The 20,082-nt window shown below is 32.0% G+C and overlaps 2 pseudogenes; one reads left to right on the top strand and one right to left on the bottom strand.

Annotated features, from left to right (window-relative positions):
- Window positions 1-4,825: 4,825 nt before the first annotated feature.
- Window positions 4,826-10,206, bottom strand: LOC149552080 (ARM REPEAT PROTEIN INTERACTING WITH ABF2 pseudogene; annotated as a pseudogene).
- Window positions 10,207-15,684: 5,478 nt separating this feature from the next.
- LOC149552079 (uncharacterized) lies at window positions 15,685-19,820 on the top strand (annotated as a pseudogene).
- Window positions 19,821-20,082: the final 262 nt, after the last annotated feature.

The following is a 20,082-nucleotide window of genomic DNA, read 5'->3' as shown; positions in this document are numbered from 1 at the left end:
CTAAATACCATAGGAAAATACATGACTATTTTCACAAAATGAACACAATTTTTTTAAATTACTATACAAATTAAATGTACAAATATAATAAATCATGAGAACATATAATTTGATATATATTTTATCAAATAAATAATGCAATCAATAGGTTCAATCCAAACCTCAACTCCTACAAAGATTCAACAGAAGCGAGAGTAAGGAGACAAAGAGAGAAAAATAAATTCAACTTGAGATGCATCCTTCAAATCCACTCCAACTTCACAAATATTCATGGTAGAAGAAGAAAAGATTACACAACAATAACTTCCTCTCTCATCCCTTGAAACTCTCACATATAACTATCTCCTCAAAAGAGAAAGAAACTTACAAATCCTTAAAGAATTATACTCATGTATCATTAATTTTTCTCCATAAAAATATCCATGAAAATTACAACCAATATCTTATCTACATTTTAGTCATCATTCCCCATCATATTTACATTTTAAACCACATATATATGTTCTTTAATAACTTTCATACCCCTTTAGGTGAAAAGGCACCACCCTTTTAAATAAAAATATTTCTAAAATCAAAATTATTTTAGTTTATATGTAATTAACTACTATCTTACAAGTTTTTTAGTCATATTAGAGGTATATTAAGGATATATTAGTAGTACATAATGGAAAAATGGTCTAAGAATGATGTAAATACTCTCTCTAGTACTTTTTTTCCTTTTCTTTTATGCCCATCATTATATTTATGTTCTTATCTCATATTCTTCTACATGGGTAACAAGGATGAAATATAACTTTAGCTATTTGACTGCATTTCATAAGCATCCTTCGTATGTTAGGGAATTTACTCCTTTAAATTCTTGTTCATTTTATTTTATATCATTTAATTTTCTTATTGTTATATTCTATTATATTTATCTTCATTATCAAAGTGTAATAATTATTCACTCACATACAATTTACAACATACACAAACAATTAAACACATTAATTATAACAATATGTATATTTATATAGACATATATGTGTTGTAGTGCCTCCCGTGTTTTCATTTTGTACCTTGTTATATAATGATTCGAGAGATACTTTGATACTCATGTTAAATAGCATTTGAGATGACCTAGTGGTCAGATATTATATTTTGATTGCCAGTTTCATAGATGTCAGATACTATGTTGTTTAGTTTGATCATATATGTGTGATGATGCTTATTGATGTGGCATGATACTTTATGATGATATCTAGTTATTTTTTATTTAGACATATACTTTGTTGTGATTATACGATAGACTTAATGGATTCTGGATACTATGATTTAGTGCTACATACATCTTCTTCATTCTTTCTTTGAGATGTTTTATGATGCAATGAGTTATGTAAATAGATTATTTTGATGTAATTAAATGAATGGTTAATTATGTGATTTAATGCATTTAACTTTGGCTATATTATCATATGCAATTGCACTTGATTGTATTGTTTAGTGTGCAGGATTTATATCCCCAATAGTGGCACATGGAGTTATTGATTCAAATATTTTTTACCTAGCAAATGTCATCCTTGTATGGATGACGTATCTTGTTTAATTGTTAATTAAACCCTCTAGTGATTTTATAAATCCATATTCATTTGCATTTGTGATGAGACTAGTATTGTGTCTATGCATTTAGATATTTGTGTTTGTCGCAGAAATTATTAAGGAAAATTGTGATTTAATGTTTAAGAGTATTTTGGGTTTTAATTTTATTTTAATTACTGACAACTTTTTCATAGCTGAATTCCATTTAATTGGAATTACCCATTTTTTCTTGGCTATAGAGGAATTTATTTTAGTGAACCTATTACTTTCCTACTTTAATATTTCACTTTTAAAGAGAATATATAAACCAAAAAGGGAATTATTTCTCACTTCTCACTTTCAAATTAGAAATTGGAGAGAAAAATCCTAAATCCTCTTCAAGAGGAATTGATGTTTTATTCATTATGGGAGCTATAGGTGTGGGATCATTGCAATATTGATCTCGTTAGATCTTGCTTGAGGAGACCTTGGTTTGTTATGATTTTTGGCTGCTTTTGCGAAGAGATTATTTTATCGTGAGTGTTCTTGACTTTTCCCTATTGGCTACGAGGTAGGGCTCTTCATTTTTGTGTTCTTACTCCATTTCTAAGTCTATTTCTAGTACCAATATGTTGGGAGGTAGAGAACTAGTGTTCCCCTCCATTTTTGTATGTAGGTTCTACCTGGTTGGTTGGGTATGAGCATTTATGGCTTTTTGGTGTGAAGGATTTAGGGTTTTGGACCATTATGTTGGTCATTTTTGTATAGAGACTCCAAACCCAAATTTTATTGGATATCTGGGGATTCTATACACTCTTGTGAAAAGGGTTTTAATTTCATTGATTTTCATCAATGTTGGTTTTTGGGCATTTTTTTACTTTGTCTCAATTTGCATACTACCTAGTTCTTCTTGGGTGTTTCTTGGCATTGATGTTGGTTGTGGACTTGGACTATCTATGAAAAATTCAATCTAACCATAAATGTTCTTTTACATTAGGATTCATCTCAAATCTATACTCCCGACTATTTTCTTGGCTGAGTGATTTGATACTTGGGGTTTTTATTGTTTCTCATCCAACCCTTGTTGTTTATGATCTTCATTTAGTTGGTGTGCCCACACATGAGCACGTGATCATGCACTTTTCATGTTCTTGTGAGACTTAAACTCCTTGTTATTTTTGGTTGAGTTATGTTCATTGGGGTTAGGTAGGAAAATTGCATTGCCTACAGTCACTCATCATGTAATGAGCATGGGTATGTGATAGGGAGTTTCTCACACCTATATATTTTCTTTCTCTATCCAATTCCTTCCCTTATCCTTCTTAGAGTTCCTTCTAATACTCTAATCTAGAGCATCTTTTCATAACCCTCTCCAACCTAGAAACTCACCTATCAATTTCAAATTACAATCCTAACTCCTTAAACCCTAGCTAAGCACTTGCATTCTCTCCAAGAAGACAAACACCCCTAGAGCTCCCAACTTGACCAACACATTCTTTGATCATCCCTTCTTCAATTTTCTTGGTCCTTTACCAACCATTCTACACCAACTTTTCAAGTCCAAGTCTTCAAAATCATCAAATTACTCTATTTGGCCTTGTAGCCCTAAGAGCCCTAATTAGGCCTCCTAAAAACAAGTAAGTTGCCATAACTTCAAAACATCCTTAATAACACTAGTACATTTTGGTAAATATGTGACTATGTGACTAAAATATCTAGTCATGTGACTAAAATTGATCACATTCTAATGTTTCTTTGTAATTTACAACTATAGGTGACTAAATATGTGACTAATTTAGTCATCAAGTAAAATCACAAGATCAACCAAATAAAAGTGACTAAATACTCTACCAAAAAAAGACTAAATAGATGACTAAAAATTAGTCACTAATAATTAGTCACCTTAACAAAAATTACAAAATAAATGACTACGTAGTTGGTCATTGATAATCAGTCAGTCAAACAAAATGAATGAATAAAATATTATTACTCATGTATAATAAAATTTAATAAAATAATAATAGACTAATATACAAATTAGAAGTTCCATTTCACTAGAAATGTTTGTCTCCTTATAGGATTATTACATGAGAAATCCATCTACAACTAGCTTATTCTAAAAGTTTAGATTTTAGGTGATTTTAACATATATTGATCAACAACTCACAATCAAGTTGTGGCTGAAGGGAAATTCACCATGACAATATTGGCCAAGGTAACTTTCTTGATTGCAACTTTTGATTAGGTTTTTTCAATTTTCCTACCCAAATAAGATTTTGGTGAATATATATGCTTAATTTAGAATGTTCATATTGAAAGGACATTTGTATCCACAAACTGGGTGACACAACCATGTCCAAAGAATTTACATTTGACTTATTATGCAAGCCTTTAATGACTTTACTATCTAGTATAAAGATTTTATTAAATTAAAAAATAAAAATTAAATAAACATAATAGAACTTTTATGCATAATATTTAATATATTATTTATTATAGTTATAATTTTACAAGATAAAAATTAATTAATTTAAAGTTGTTACATTTTTAACTAATTAAAAATAATAAGAAATGCATGAGATTGAAAAAAAAATGGCATTTAACATCTAGCATTAAAAAAAATACTAAATTGGTGTGAATAATTGGTGACAATGATAGTGGGAGAGGAAACAAGAGTGAAACTCATCCACACATGTCCTTTGAAGTCTTCCATGCTTCATGATAGAAAGGTTTTAATGGAAAAATCTTCTATCTAATCTAGACATGAAGGTATAGAGGCATAGGGCATGCATAGACAAAGAGAACATGAGAAAGGAATTTAGGAATCTCATAAGCAAAATTTTGGGGAAATTAAAAAGCACCTAGACCTCTATGACTTGGATGACTATTCTTCTTCTAGGTTCTTTTTGGTGTTTGAAAATCTTGCTAGCACTATCATTTGATAAATTCTTTAACTTTTCATTTCTGTACATCCCCATACATTAGTTGTTGATGAAAAGTTGATTCAAACCCTATCTTCTATAGAAATTCATGTATTTTTTATTTCATCTCCTCAACATCTTGCACGATATGCAATTTTGGTCACACACAAGAAGTCCCTTGAAGCTTTTCATCCCTTGATTGAATTTTATTAAACTACATGCAATGTTGGTCATAGACAAGAAGTCACGTAGAGCTTTTCAACCCTAAATTTAATTTCATGAAACTACATGAAATATTGGTCATTCCCAAGCCCCCAATTACCGAAAATAATCATGATTTTTTTCTACTATGATGGAACTTGAGGCTATGGATGTAATATTAGAAGTAAGTCCTAACATATGTCTGAGAGCATGTTTTTTACAAGAGAAGATAGCCAATCATTGTAGAAATATGTTCATATTTCACAACGAACCACAAAATATAGTATTTCTTAGTGAAGTTGCATGGCAAGCCTAAGAAAGATCATAAACATTTACAAAAGTTGTCACATTGAGGTCTTATGCAATTGCACATTCACATAAAATTTTAAGCCCTTCTAAGAGATGTTGATCCACAACCTTGAGAACATCCTATGTTATATCTATTGTACCATCAACCATGCCTATGTAAACAAATCTCATCATTAGTTTAAAAAATCTCCATCTTATCTTTGGAATTTCAATGTCCTTTGCCTCTTTCTTCCTTTATCCTCCATCAAACATGGCACAAAATGTATCTAATAATGCGAGTAGTGAAATCCTATGAGGATAGAGCCACCTAAATTCCACTAAAAATGTAACATCTAATAATTTGTTACTATTTAAATATTTATCCCCTAATTAGACCTAATGTATTAGAGGTGGAAGAGTCGCATCTATTGGAGATTGTGTAGGAGCCATCTTTGCTAGAGTATGCAACACAACAACACCATCATGTTGTTATTTTGAGATTGCACTTGGAGATAAAAGATCCACAAGTACTTCCAAACCATTGTTATTAACAAAAATCATCCTTTGATCATCAGGAGAACACAAATGAAAAAGGATTAAGGAAAAATGTCTTGAACATTTTTTTAGATAGATGCATCAAATAGATCAAGTGCTTCAATACTCTTCCATGAATTGTCTCCTCTATCCTTTTCAAGGTCTTTGCCACACAATCCTTTGAAAACTGAACAATCAATTCTACATCTTGCAACTATTTTACTCCTCCCTCCTTTACAATATCAAAAACATTGTCCTCATTATCTACCATCCCATTTAGAGAAAAATAATTATGTTGAAGAGATCCATTTTAAGAATCAAGCAGCTCTAGCATTGGAGTTAATCCACCATCATGAAAAAATCCATCTTGGTTATTTGAACTCAATGATAATCTACCCAAAGAAAAAGTCTCCATCTCTTTTAGTTGGGGATCAAGCATCTGAAGCATATTTGAAAGAGGTCAAACAACCTCTCTTTGGATGATGTCCACCTTGAATTTAGGATCTATCATAGTAAATTACCCCAACAATAAAGCAACTTATGTTTGGCTCTAATGACACCTTGAACTCAACTGACCAATTATAGGTTGCAAAGCTCTAGCAAGAACCTCCTTCTTTATGTTAATATATGAGTGCACCAAATTCCTAATCACACCAACTACTTCATTGTGGATGCCAACATCTTTATAATGTATCATTAGAATAATAGTTGGAAGTGAGTGGCATTCTACAATTTGGTTCTTGTTTGGTTCATTTTTTAATGCCAAAGTTCACAAAGCACCTACTGCTTCTCACTGCACCTTGGTGTCAATCAACTCAAGAAAATATTTAAGAGGAGGAATTCCTTCTTTTGTTCTCAAAAGATTTTTTATAGATCCATTTTCATGGGCTAGATTTGTGATAGCAGTAATAGCTCATCAAAGGACACCACTCAAAATATGACTATTGGAGCCATTTCTGTACCTTTTTAGTAAAGAAACGTGACCAAAAGGAGAACTAGCATCTGTAATGATTTTTTGATGCTCTAGCTTCACTACAAGAAGCCCTAGTGCAAATGCAACCTCATTTTTGACTTTTTACTCATACACAATATGCCCCTCCCCCTCATTACCTAGAGGTGCTTGAAGGTTTTTAACTAAAGATGGGATAGCCCCTTCTCCAACTATAAGGTCCACATGCTCTTCATGTTTGGATAATTTTGCAATAGAATGAGCAGCACATGTGGAAATAATGCAATTGACCTCCTACCATGAAAAGCTTTGAATTAAGTCTTCCGATCCAAATTTTCACATCCTATGACAACAGCCTAATGGGGTACTCCTCATTCTCCTTTTCCTATCCTAGAGATTTCTCTTAGTGAAAATTTTATAAGTAGGAACTCTCATGCTTTTTCTAGGATATTTTCCATTTAAGATAACAAAAATAATCATAGGCAAAGGTCCTTCTAATAATTGCAATTATATTTTTTCTTGTATGTATAGTATTAGTCAATTGGCCTTGAATTGTTAGTTACTAGTCATTATGATTGTACCATAAGATTGTTTGAATTTCTTTCATAAATGAAATAGATATGCCATGATTATGTAATCAGCATAAAATAATCAACTAAGAAATTCATATACCATCATGAAAAGGGGAAATTAAACAAAATATTACTCATTTTTAGATTTTTTATTTTATAAGAAAAAAAGAATAGTGATGCATCTTGATTATAACATATAATAAGCATATTTATATATGAGATCACTATTACAAATACTCTCAAGATTTGGCAAGGATCAATAGAGTTTAGATCAGGCAGCCCAACATTCTGCAGTGGATGAGTTTTTGAATATTTTCATGACTCCAAGGGTTTCATTGGCTGCCCTTGGAACAACCACCTATTGCATTTACGATAACTGCATTAATTTTGAGTCACATAAGTAATCATGTTTTAATAAGTGGAAGAAACAAAATATGTCACCAAATAAATATATCATTGTTGTATCTAACATATAGTGTATGTATCAGATATTTCTAGTTCCATATACTAAGAAGATGAAAACTGCATGATATGCATATAATCTACAGATTTGTTTTATTTCTTTTCTTGTGCAACATAAGCAAGGAAAGTTTATTGAGGGCTATGGTTGATGTGCAATTCGGAAATGTGCCATGCTCTCTAATTGTCCTCATAGAGAAGAGAGGTGGATAAAGACATCTGAGAAGGAAGATTACTGACACCCCCTTTTCGTCAAAATAAGCCAGAGCTTGTTTATTATATTCCATAGCACCGTGCAATGAAGTAAGAACTAGAAATATTAGCTTTAGATGAGCATGTTCTCTTTCTGCTCTGCACTACTCACAATCACCATAAGCCTAGAACATTAGGAAAATTTTATATGCGCTTGAACATATATTTGCAACAAAATAGATTGGCAAATAGAACTCTGAGAATAGTAAACCATGACAAAGGAAAAATAATAGAATCACCATTCTGCAAAACAATTGCAGATAGAACTAATACATAAAAATGTTATGATTTTATAGATGTGGTATTATTCCTTCTAGAACCACCTAATAAAATATTTTATGCTCAACTTCAAGTCTCACAACATCAAGATTACCTACTTAGACAATGTTGTAAGAAATTTTTTATGTGTCTCCATCACTTTAATAGGATAGGCTTATTTAGCTTAGTTGAAAAATGAAAATTGATATCTAAATGTGATTATTATCTGTATGAATTTCTACTTAGTCTCTTCAATTAGCACAATATTATAAGTGGTTTACTGCGGGTTATTCATCTCTCAACTGGCTTCAAGATTTCATTAGTGAGCATGGTTCACTACACTCATTGCAAATTGTATATGCAAATTAAAGGCCAACCACTGGTTAGGAATTGAATCAATTGAATTTTTTTGCTCCTTGTAAAACAAGTTATTTTTCCTTTTATAGAATATCATCAATGCATCCTACGAGGATAATCCGCAACAAATTGGATAGGAAATAAGTGAATAAATTCTAATGACTAAATATTTTAAGATTTGGCAGTGGCAAAAGAGAGCATATACAATGATAAAATTATAGACAATGCATGTTCCCTTATTCTGCAAATATACCATGAAGAGACTAAACAAAATCACCAGTTGAACCATAGGGGAGCCTAGAATCATCTTAAAACAAACAACTCATCTGTAGATTTTGAAGTAGCTTGGTTTTACTAGTTCTAATAACTATGGTCTTCATTCAAACAAGTATGAAATGCATGAAAATCATAGGTAATGGTTTACATCTATTGTATGCTATTTTCATTCAAGGTACATGATTTTGTTATCGATCTTTATAAACATTATTATAGTGATCTTGTAATGTATTTTTATAATTATTTTTCAACAATTACAATCTATACTTATTTTCTTAAACTATAAATATTATAATGTAACAATAGTTATGTTATATTTTGTGAATGCAACTTTCTATTCCTTTGTACTAGAATTTATTGATCAATTCTATTGACATGTGTAGACATTGTCAAAAATCATTGGGGCTTCTATGGAAGATTTAGTTCGTTGTCCTAGAATTGGGGAACATAAGGTATTATTCTTATCTTCTAATGATCAATACTCTATTTGAATTCACATCTCATTTATTCTTATTTCATTTGGTCATGATAGTGTTTTTTTGTTGTATTCCCATATAATATGTCTACTTTCATCTTTTATTGTTGTTTCATTTTCAGTAAATGGACTTCAGACCTCTAAACAATGTTGGCAATTACCATAAACCTCATGCAAATGGAATTGTTAAGAAAACTTAAAAAGCTTGAGCTGACCAAAGGTCCTCTTATTGTGATCTTCTATTATAAGAGCTCCTTTGAAATATCCATTAAGGAGAGAGGGGAACATATAGAAATGTATGAAGCTAGCCCAACTTTCTTTGATTTAAAATTTTCACCTAGAATTATTTATCATTTATCCTACATTTTTTTCTGAGTTTTCTCAATCACCACACAACTAAATGGAAAGTGTAGGAGTTGATTGACGACTGCTCAATACCCATACAATCCTTGCTAAAGTAAAATAACTTCCACAAGAGAGAATAGAAAAGATGGCTTGCTTCAACAATACCAAGGTTGATTCAATATTAAATATACAACGAGGTAATCTGTAGAATTTTGTCCCAATGAGTTTTCTCTTTCCTTTGTTTGTGAGAGATCATTTGTGCATGGGAAATCACTATTGAATATTTATCTTTGAATGCTTGGTTTACTCTTATTCACCCATATTAGCTATTAGTGCAAGGCTAACTCTACATCCTCATTCTGTGTTGAAGACAACCTTTGTCTCTCTAGAGATTCCTTGGCCCAATGGCCTTTGTTTTTGCAAATGAAGTGCCCCTTGGTCATTGGAGGTTTTGACTTAGTCTTAGACTCCAAAAATTTCCCCTTGCCCAAGTCCTTATTGTGTGTTGGTTTTGATGACCCTATCATCTTTGTACTTGAAGAAGATCCAACTGACTTGGTGGTACTACTACTCTTCTCATCATTCTTCAACATTATTGTTGTTCATTTCCTTGTGCCCAAATTGGTGGTCATCAAGAGTGTCCACAATGGGATTGGCTTCCTCTATTGTAGTAGGCCTATCCTTTCTCACTTCCACCATCAGACTTGGTTTCAGGCCGGTTATGAAGAAACTCAATTTCTCAAACTCTGCCCAGCCTAGCATCTGTACTAATATAAGATCTATAGGTCTGGATATAATCCCTTAGTGACCTTATCTATCTCATATATCTGAACTTATACCTTAGCTCTAGGCTTGCACTTTTCTAAAATGAGGGAATATTATTTTTTAGCCAAGAAATGAGGGAATAATTAAATATTAGATCAAAAAGTTGAAGTTCTTTGAAATATATATAATTATTCATTATGTTTTATGTTGGGACTACATTTAAGCTATAACATTATTACACCTAGTGAATGCCATGGTGGAGATTTAGTTAATATAAAGTGATTATAAATTTATGCCTAGGTTTGAAGGGTGGAAATAAAGAAGGGATTTGAATGCTTTTTGGTTGGAGAATTTTATAAAAGGATCAACTAGGGGTTGAGGCTCATTCATTATGCTATTGTGTTTGATTTTTATTTTATCTTAGCAAGTTTCTTTCACAAGAAACCTTCTTGAGTTGCAAACCCTGGAGATTCCTTTCTTTTGACATAAGCCTAAGCCTTATCAAGGGATTCTTCATTTAATCACAGGTTACAAAGTGGACTACAACAATGTGTGTGACAGATTATAATTCAATCTTAGCCAAAATCATAATGTTCAGCTTTAGAATATTAAGGTATCATTCAACCATCAAATTACAACTTGTATTGAAATCATAGTCTGTTGTTAAGTCTATTAGAAAAGGAACCATAATGCATGCATCCAGTTTATCATTGCTAATCAATTCATTAAAAAAAAATGTTATCCATTTTAATGGTGGTCACTATTATCAGCTAATTGTAAGAGCTTCTAGTTTAAACTTTATATTCTTTGTAAAATATCTAATTGCTATGATCAATAATAGATGGTGAATTCTATTATTAGACATTTCAAGTTGTTTCATGTTAGTGGGTTCCAAGGAAACAAGTGAAATTTCCATAATATTGGCATAAGGTTCAAATTTCCTATAACTCTTATGATTTATGTGATTTTAGAATGTGTCTTGGCTAACTTGGACAACAAGAGCATAAAATAGATATTGATATTGGTGGCTCAGTAAATGCAGCTAAAACATCACAAACCTCAAAATTCTAAAAAGAAGTCACTTGGTTCCCTTGATTTTGAGACCATGAGTAAAGTTTCTACTATCACGTGATCTTTTTATGCCAATCATGTAAAGTGTAAAAAATTTGTTGGTTCCAAGTTATCACCAAGATGATATAGGGGATCAGTTAGTAGTATTGAAAAGAGTGTGATATCTTTGCAATAAGAGTCTAGATGTGGAGAAAAGTTGTACCTTTTCTAAGTTTGAGTTATCAATTTCTACAAATTATTCTTCATAGCTATTAGTTCATCCAGTAGTTGGATCATCTTTTAATGTTACAAGGAATCCAGAGGTATTTAAACACACTATCCAAGTTTTATAACTCATGCAACTTAGGTTCTTAGGTTATTGTGTTGTTTTGACATTGTGATGTGACTTCTTGTTCAATTTTGTGGTCTAGTTGATTTATATCGTTGTTTTATGCAATCATCATTATAATTTCCTCAACAAAATTCACTTCCTCTATTTCACAAAGTTGCTTATATATGATGTCTCTTTTCTTGTTGCAAATGCACAATCCTTAATGTGGATTCTCTATTGCTTTCCCTACTAGATTTATGTAATAGTGACATTACTTGTTTCATGACATTAATGGTTTTTTTTTTTAGCTAATCACTTTCAAGGATCTTCCTTGCCACTAGATTTATTAGGGATGAGTTTGAGTGTAGAAATTGGTAGTAACTCATATGCTTGGGCATATGCATTTCCCAGGAGGGCAATTTATTGGATCTCAATCTCAACTTGTCTCACTATATTATTTTTTGATACCTCCAAGTTGCTATCCTCTTCAATTGTTGTAGGTGAAGCCTTTATAAATAGGCTAACATAGAGTCAAACACCTTTGTGAGATGGAACATGGCACATTAACTCTTCCATTGCATTAGCCAAAGGAGCAACCCCTTCATTAAGTGATAGAAAATACTTCCTTGATATGAAGACACCTACAAGAAACTACAAAGTGTCTCTTTTAGTAATTGCCTACAACCCAACATTATTGAGACATAGAGCATCCAAACCATTAGGGATAAAACAAAGTTTTTTTGAAGAAGGCAACAACAAGTCTTTTGAAATAGCATCCAAAAAATTAGTGGGAAGTCCTACTGCATGAAGCATTGGGAAACAAGTTGGATCTTTATGAATAAGTTCATTCATTAGTGTGACTCTAGAAGAAAAGATGTCACCTCCAAACTTATGGTGATGGAAAAATATTAATGATAAGCTTGACAACAAAGAACTCTCCTCTGAGTTTGGATCTATCGCAATGGTCCCTGGTGCATAGGTTGTTAACCATATAACCTTAAGCAAGGCCTTAATAAGATGCCTTCGACAATATAAAATCTATCCTTCATATCTTAGTTCATTGTATGATGATGATATTGCAATGTCACTCCCTTGAGGAACCTCCACAATCCTATTGACCTCAATTTTTAGCCTTTTGATTGAATTATCTAGACCCCTGAGGTCCTTGAATAATGTAACTGCAAGATTGTTGTAATCTAAAAACTTTCAGAGAATCTTCACACCACATACAACAAGATGCATGTGAGTAGGATTGATGTTCTTTAACAAAGGAAGAAGGGTTGGAATCAGCCCTGTTTCTCTTGTAGGACTTGGAGAAGATAATTATGATATAATATGGGCCAAGAAATAGTACAAAGCACCTTCCACTAATGAAATCAGGCATGCTTCTGCTATAGTGATTAACATCATAATCTTTTGGAGCAAGCTCAATAGAAACACATGATTGGCTACATTGCTAGCTATGTTTGGAACATTCAACACTCAATTCATCTCTTGGGATGTAGATATTTCTATAAACTAGTAGCTTAAAGCCCACATAGCTAATGCCCTAATATTGTCATGAATTAGGTAATCAGACTGTGGAACTTTCATTAGTTCACTCATGAACTGTGGATTGTTTGAAAAAAATGCCCCTAATTCTTCATGGGTATCAATTGACTGCACAAGTACCATAAATGTCAAAAGGCTAATACAATTATACTACCTATGATGAGTGAGTGAAGAAAAAGTCTGTGCATATAAGATTTGAGTCCATATGGTAAATCTCAACTCACTAGGTATCTGGTATTTATATGCTAAACCCTTCAAATTATTAATACTAATTCTCAATGAAAACTGAAGAATCAAAAGAGCAATTTATAAAGGAATACTTCCCTTATCTTCAATAATAGGAGTTTGAACAAAACACCAAGATAATATTCTTGTATGATGAGAGGTGAAGAAATATGTTTGTGATCAATACTACTATCTATTTGTTTGAATTTGTGCTATATCTAAACTTATAAAATATATGAAGTATATAATAATGCCTTTTTAATAAGTAATCAACATTTCCTAATCTTTTTAAAATTTTACCCTTTTTTGAATTGTTGTCCCATACAATCCCTGAGTAAAATGCTTCCCTTTCCCTAACATCTTAGAAATGCCTCCCTCTGTACCCTTCATTTCCTATCTTTAAAGCATGATTTACCATAGGTCAAAGGTGGAAAGGATGATTTTGGTTCTCAACAAATGAATAAGTACTTTAGCCATATCAAGTGTTACAAATGCCACAAGTATGACAACTATACTTCTCAATGTCCTGAGAAGAAGTGGAAGGGAAAGAGCAACAAAAGCTATTTGTAGAGAGTGCAGAAACTTCAGTAGTGGATGAGCTTTTATCCAATCTTGAGACAGCCTTCTTTTTGGTGTCATAATTATCCACCAAATAAAATTTCTATCTTAAAGTACTATGTAGGTAATGGAACATTATTCCGTGACATTTAACAAGAAGCCTTTCACAAAATTCTAGAACAATCGATAGTGTATAGGTGGAGCTGACTGATTATGTCACATATCTAGATACAAAGACATTGTTGTTTCATTTTACATGTCTTCAAGTGATGTTATTGAGCTCCATGATATCTCATATGTTCTTGAGTAAACTAAGAACAAGCATCTAGTGTGGTTGAGTTTGCAAATCAATGTCATTATTAGATATTGCTAAGTTTTAGCCTGATAAATGTAGAATGGTGGCCTTTGTAGCTCACTTTATAATCTTATTAAACATGAAACCCTAGTGCTTAATTGTCACTAGCTATGAAAACTTTGGCACAAGCATTGGCCACCTAGACTATAAACCATTGCCTCTCATAAAAAGCATTCTGCAAGCATTGCCAAAATTCAAGATCAAGGAGATGAGGGTGCAAGAGTTAAGCACTTGACAAGTATACCAAAATCAATTTCCCTAGTAGTGAACATGGATCAATTAGGATTCTTAATTAGATTCATTCAAATATATTTAATTTATGAATGATTCTTCTTGTAAATCCTAGATTCAATTCATGAAGACTAGAGATGAGACCTTAGAGATCTAAAAATGGATGCAAGAACTTTTACACTTTTTCTCTAGATGCAAGCTCAAGAGGGTGTTCACTAATTCTCATTAAAATGGGGCTGCAAAGAGGAAGCACAAATCCACTATAGAGACAAAAAAAGACCATGATCCATGGCCTAGACTACCCACCTTTCTTTGGGTGAAAGCATGAAATTGTGTTGTTTACACTCTCAATTGTACTTTTTTGGACAATATTCTAAAGGAAACTTTCATAGGAAGAAACTTGATATTTCTCATTTTCAGGTGCTTGAAGTCCTATCTTCATTCATGCATTAGAGGAGACAAGGACAACACTTGAGCCCTCCCACTTGATGGATTGACTTACCTTATATAATGAGCTCTATAGAAATGAAAAGATTTACATTTTATTAAATATATGATGGTATTGAGACATGGCATCAAGTTTGATGTAGATGCTCTACCCTCTACATCTCAGAGCCTCCTTCAATGGTTAAGAAAGGTTACCAAGTTTTTGCCCTAGGTTCTAATCTATAAAGTACTACATATAGTAATTAAAAATGTAATTCAACTAGGTTTGAATATGAGAAGAGATATATCATTACATTCTAGTATAGCTAGAAAAACTAGATGCCTTACTTAGATGATGCAAGAGGCACCAAAACAAGTAAGAGCAATAGACACTATAATTGGAAGGTGTTGGAATCTACTAGAAGAGCCAAGAAATGATATTGCCAATTGTGGTGATTCTTACAAGGTTAAGGGAAAACTTGATGCATGATTGAGAGTCTTTTGAGTAAGTTAGGACAATCTAAAGAGTGGATAGAATAAAAAAACAACAACAAATGAGATTGAGCTAAGGGAATTTTAAGTCTAGTTCTAGCCCTAAAGTAACTAATTAAAATTGTTAATTTCAACAGTAGCATGAAATCAAGCACCAAATGATTTTAGCAATATAGTGTTGGACTGTGTCAGAGCTATAAATATTGATCTCAAATGTACATATAATTCTCTACATCCATTAAAAACTTCTACAGAGATGGAACTCAAAATTGCAGTACAGGCTAACACTATAGAAATATTTTATTTGAGTGCTGAAGGGATATTACTAAAGGATGATGATGAATTGAAATATTAAGTTAAATAAATGTGGTAGTACTGTCAACAATCATTGAAAAAAAATGGAGCTTCTAAGTGATAAGTGGGCTACTTGCTGATCATATTGTAAGAAAAGGGGTATGTTCTTACAAATCCATGATTATTTAAGGAAAATATGGCTTGATACATCAATTAACTTATTTCTTTCAATATTAACTAATGTAAGATGCCCATTGTATGGATTCTGATATTTTTCTAAGTTTTCTCTTTATATACATAGGCACTAGTTGCAGCGTCAATACCAAACATTCTAGGGTGGATAGCCATTTGTTTAGTAGAGGTAAGTTATACTTTTATATCGATAAAATTACATGTTATATAGGCATGATCCCAAAAAAATCATCCTAGAATTATGACTCCATGTATTAAACTTAAAGTTCAATCTCAGAAATTATGCAGCTTGTATAGGAAAATAATATACTTCTATGTTAATTTGATTATTGCTATCAAGGCACAGGATTCCTCAATTTTGTATCTAGGTAGGATATTGATAGGCTTGGGAGTAAGAATCATATCATTCACTGTAATTTCATTGATTTACCATTCATTTATAGTGAATACAATTTCAAGTTTTCTATCATTACTTATTAGGTGTATTTTCTCCTCCATAGTGAGATTTATAATCTTTTCTTTCCAGTTTTAATTCTTATTAATTATTTCTAACAACAAATGACAAATTTTGCACACTCATTTTTCTTGTGAATAATATAAAATCAAATGGAAAATCAAAATTTTGGTAGGCATGGACAAATTTTGTCAAAATTTCCATATCTTACAGGAGTGTTGTTGTGAAGGATAAAAGGTAGATTATAGGAGTGTTACTCCTTTTATCTAGTCAATATTCAACATTACAATGAGTCAACTAGTCTATATTATAGGTAACTTTGGGAGAACATATCAATTGCAAAACATGTTAACTTCAATACTAAGGATGAATGTTGTTCACAATTATCTAGTATAACTTGTCGAAAATGATACAAACATATCAGAATGTGTAGTACAATAGAAATATAACTTTTGACAATATAAATAGACCAGAGTTTACAATTCAAAATAGCAACATAAAAACATAGTTGAGAGCTCTAATCCTTTCACTATGAATGAAGTAGGTATCTCACAATAGAATTGATTCAAAAAAGTGATTTTTCCATACCACAAGGTGTTTGATTTGGCCCCCTCTTGGAAACTTTACAAGTGCTGCTATTTGGGTGATGATGTCATACAAAGTTGTGTTGGTTGGGCTATTCTTGAATTGACATGAAAGAATTGATGATTATTCCATGTTTTAAAAAATCAATCCAAGAACATTTTTGATTGGATTAGTACAGGGCTAAGCACAGGCTTGGAATTTATAAAGAATAACATGGTGCAACTCATATTTTGCATGAAAATGACTTGTGGTGCTAGAACATGATGGCCTGACACATATGTTAATTGGCTTGGCCATAAGCACACTCTTTGTCATTGCTATCCTACCAAGGTAGTTCCAAGGAGCAACACATTTGTAAGGTTTTAGGGTCTACACTTTAAAATCCAGTGATGCCAATGATTATAGTTTGTAAATGCTTGAGTTGTCCTTTAAGTTGTTGAGTGCTCTTTTTTTCTGGGTGAGTTTTCAAAAGTTTTGACTCTTTCTTTTCTATAGAAGTATTGGTAAAAATTATAATGCTTGTTAAAATGCAATTTTCACATGTTTTTCTTGTAAAACCATGTATTTTTTCTTTCAAGTTATCAAATTATTATGTAATATATTTCTTAATTGAATTTTACAATAAAAACTTTCTTTAAAATAATATTTCTTTCTAAGTTGCTGATTTTTTTTGTGTCATTTGTGTTTGAGTATTTGTCAAGTTGAAATTTTTTGCCTCATGAATTACTCTGATTCCATATCTTAGAGCTATGCCTTAAACTAATTTCTTAGTGTGAACTCTACAATGAATAATTCTCATATGATGATGTTGGTATGATATGTATGCATTATTTCTGACATCTGCAGGATGATTTTGAGTTTGTAAAATGAGATTAGATGATTGTGATGAAAGATGAATTGATAACAGGTACTAGATTGGTAAGTAATATTGTACTCCTATTCCTCTATAATAAATGTGAGAAAATGATCTATCATGTAAATCTATACAATCGCATAGGACAAATAAGAAAGTCTACTTGTCAAGAATTGTGTACTTCATGAAGTTATTCTTTATTTTCCTCTGATTTTGTTATAACTCAAATTTATTTAGATAATGGGATTGAATCTTCCATTTGGTGTCCATGCCACCCTTGTGAATAAATTTATCAACAAGGCTTTGGAGTTCCTTCCAAAATTAGTCATACTTATTGTTTCGAAGGAAACAAAAAGGTTAGTCATCTCTATTTTTTATAGAATGTCATTGAACATGTACATACTGGAAGCTTTCTACAACATATGAATTATGTTTCACAAAGTAAGCACACCTTGAATCAAGCTTTGACCTATGCCATTAAATTTTATGGCTAGTATTAATATTTTTGGTTTGTAACTTATCTAAATAGACTAGATGAGAAATTAGAAAGATATCATCTTTTTTGGGAGGATCCAAAGCTATTGGGAGATGAGGTTTGTTTACTTGTCAATAAATTATGCAAGATTATGATTTTTTTTTCTCTTAGGTTCTGTTCTTGTCACAATGATTTGTATTATCCCAATCATTTTATTTGCCAAGTTCTGTAGATTTTGATGATAATCAACTAAGCCAATGGAATACAATTGCACCACCACTTTATCTCTGGAGCTGACCTAATTGGACATCAGTACACAAGGAAATTGTAGTAGAGAAAGGACATTTAAAAGATCATACAATAACAGTGGAGCATCAAAATTTTGAAAAAAAATATTTGTAGTCATTTGAAGGGAATCTTGGTTTATAAGAACATGAAAAGTAGGATTAGCAATCTACTACTTTTGGACTTGAGACCATTAACAAGCCCAATGTTCTCAGAGATAGTGTGATGGAATCAAGAATTGATTCTTTATCTTTAGGACATGAACTGGATATTCTGGATAAAGCAAAAGATGATCATATGAATGGTAAGAAAGTAAAGTCACCAGTGAGAGCAAAGGGAAGAGAAGAACTTGTAGGGAGAGAGAGGTCCAACAAAGGGAAGATTGAGAAAAGAAAACTTGATGCAGACAAGTCTGAAAAGACTACATCTAAGAGCAAAAGGTCTGACAAAGATAGAAAAAGAAAGGCATTTGATAAAGGAACGATTGAAATGGAGCTAATTATTTCATCACCACCCCTAAAGAAAATGGATTTAATGATAGGTGATGAGATTGAGTGTAATGGTTATATGCAAGAATAGGGTTCTAGACACATTAATGATACAAATGGTTTGGGCAGAACATTTGATGGAGGACCTAATAGTCATAATAGAGAATATAAGACAAGAGGGCTTCCAAGTGAAGGAAATGAGTTGGGGCAGGAAATAAGAAGAGGTTTCTAAGGAAAATTACCCAATGTTGATGAAGGCTATGTTAGAGGTTACCATAGAAAGTATGGTGGTAGTGAGGGCTTTGAGAGGCTACATACTAGTACTTTAGAGGATTATGTGAGATGAATACATCTAAGTCAGTCTGCAAATAGAGATGAGGAATATGCTCCTACAAAAGTGACTAGAGGCTTCCCTATAAGTTTGTCTGGCTTGGAATTTGACTATTTAGTTCAAACAGACCTACCAAGAATGTAGAATAGTGTACTGTACAATAGGCAGGCTCAATATAGTTATGATCATGATTCAAGAATTGATTGGTTAATGGGGAATTCTCAAAGAGGCAGATATCATATTGAGTAGGCTTCTAGTAATACTGATCCTTATGCACCTAAATTCCATCACTCGTTATTGTTAGGGAAACAACATGAAGAGCCTTCACATCTTTCTAGGGGAACATATCAATTTATAATTTTTTTGATAAAATGGACACATCTTTGTAGGCATGGACACATTTTATTGTGCATGTTTACTAGGTTGCAAGTGTGATGATGAATTAGGCACCCGAGGGAGTGATTATAAAAAGATTTACATATAGGCATTATCAAATAGAATATTTCGGATGATGTGAATATGAACAAAGAACATTTATGTGAGTGAGAAATAATTATACAAATGAGAAATGTTAATAAGTCAATGAGCAGAAATAGAATAGTGAGTCCAAATTAGAAGAGGCTAAATACAATATAATGAGGCATGGTGAACTTGAGTCTTTTTGATAGTGGCATGCTATATAAACATTGATGCAAAC

Source organism: Cupressus sempervirens, chromosome 6, assembly GCF_028749045.1.
Source record: "Cupressus sempervirens isolate cs-2001-9-10 chromosome 6, ASM2874904v1, whole genome shotgun sequence".
NCBI classification, from domain to species: Eukaryota; Viridiplantae; Streptophyta; class Pinopsida; order Cupressales; family Cupressaceae; genus Cupressus; species Cupressus sempervirens.
The sequence above is the reverse complement of the archived record's forward strand: the minus strand, read 5'-3'. Positions and strand labels throughout refer to the sequence as shown.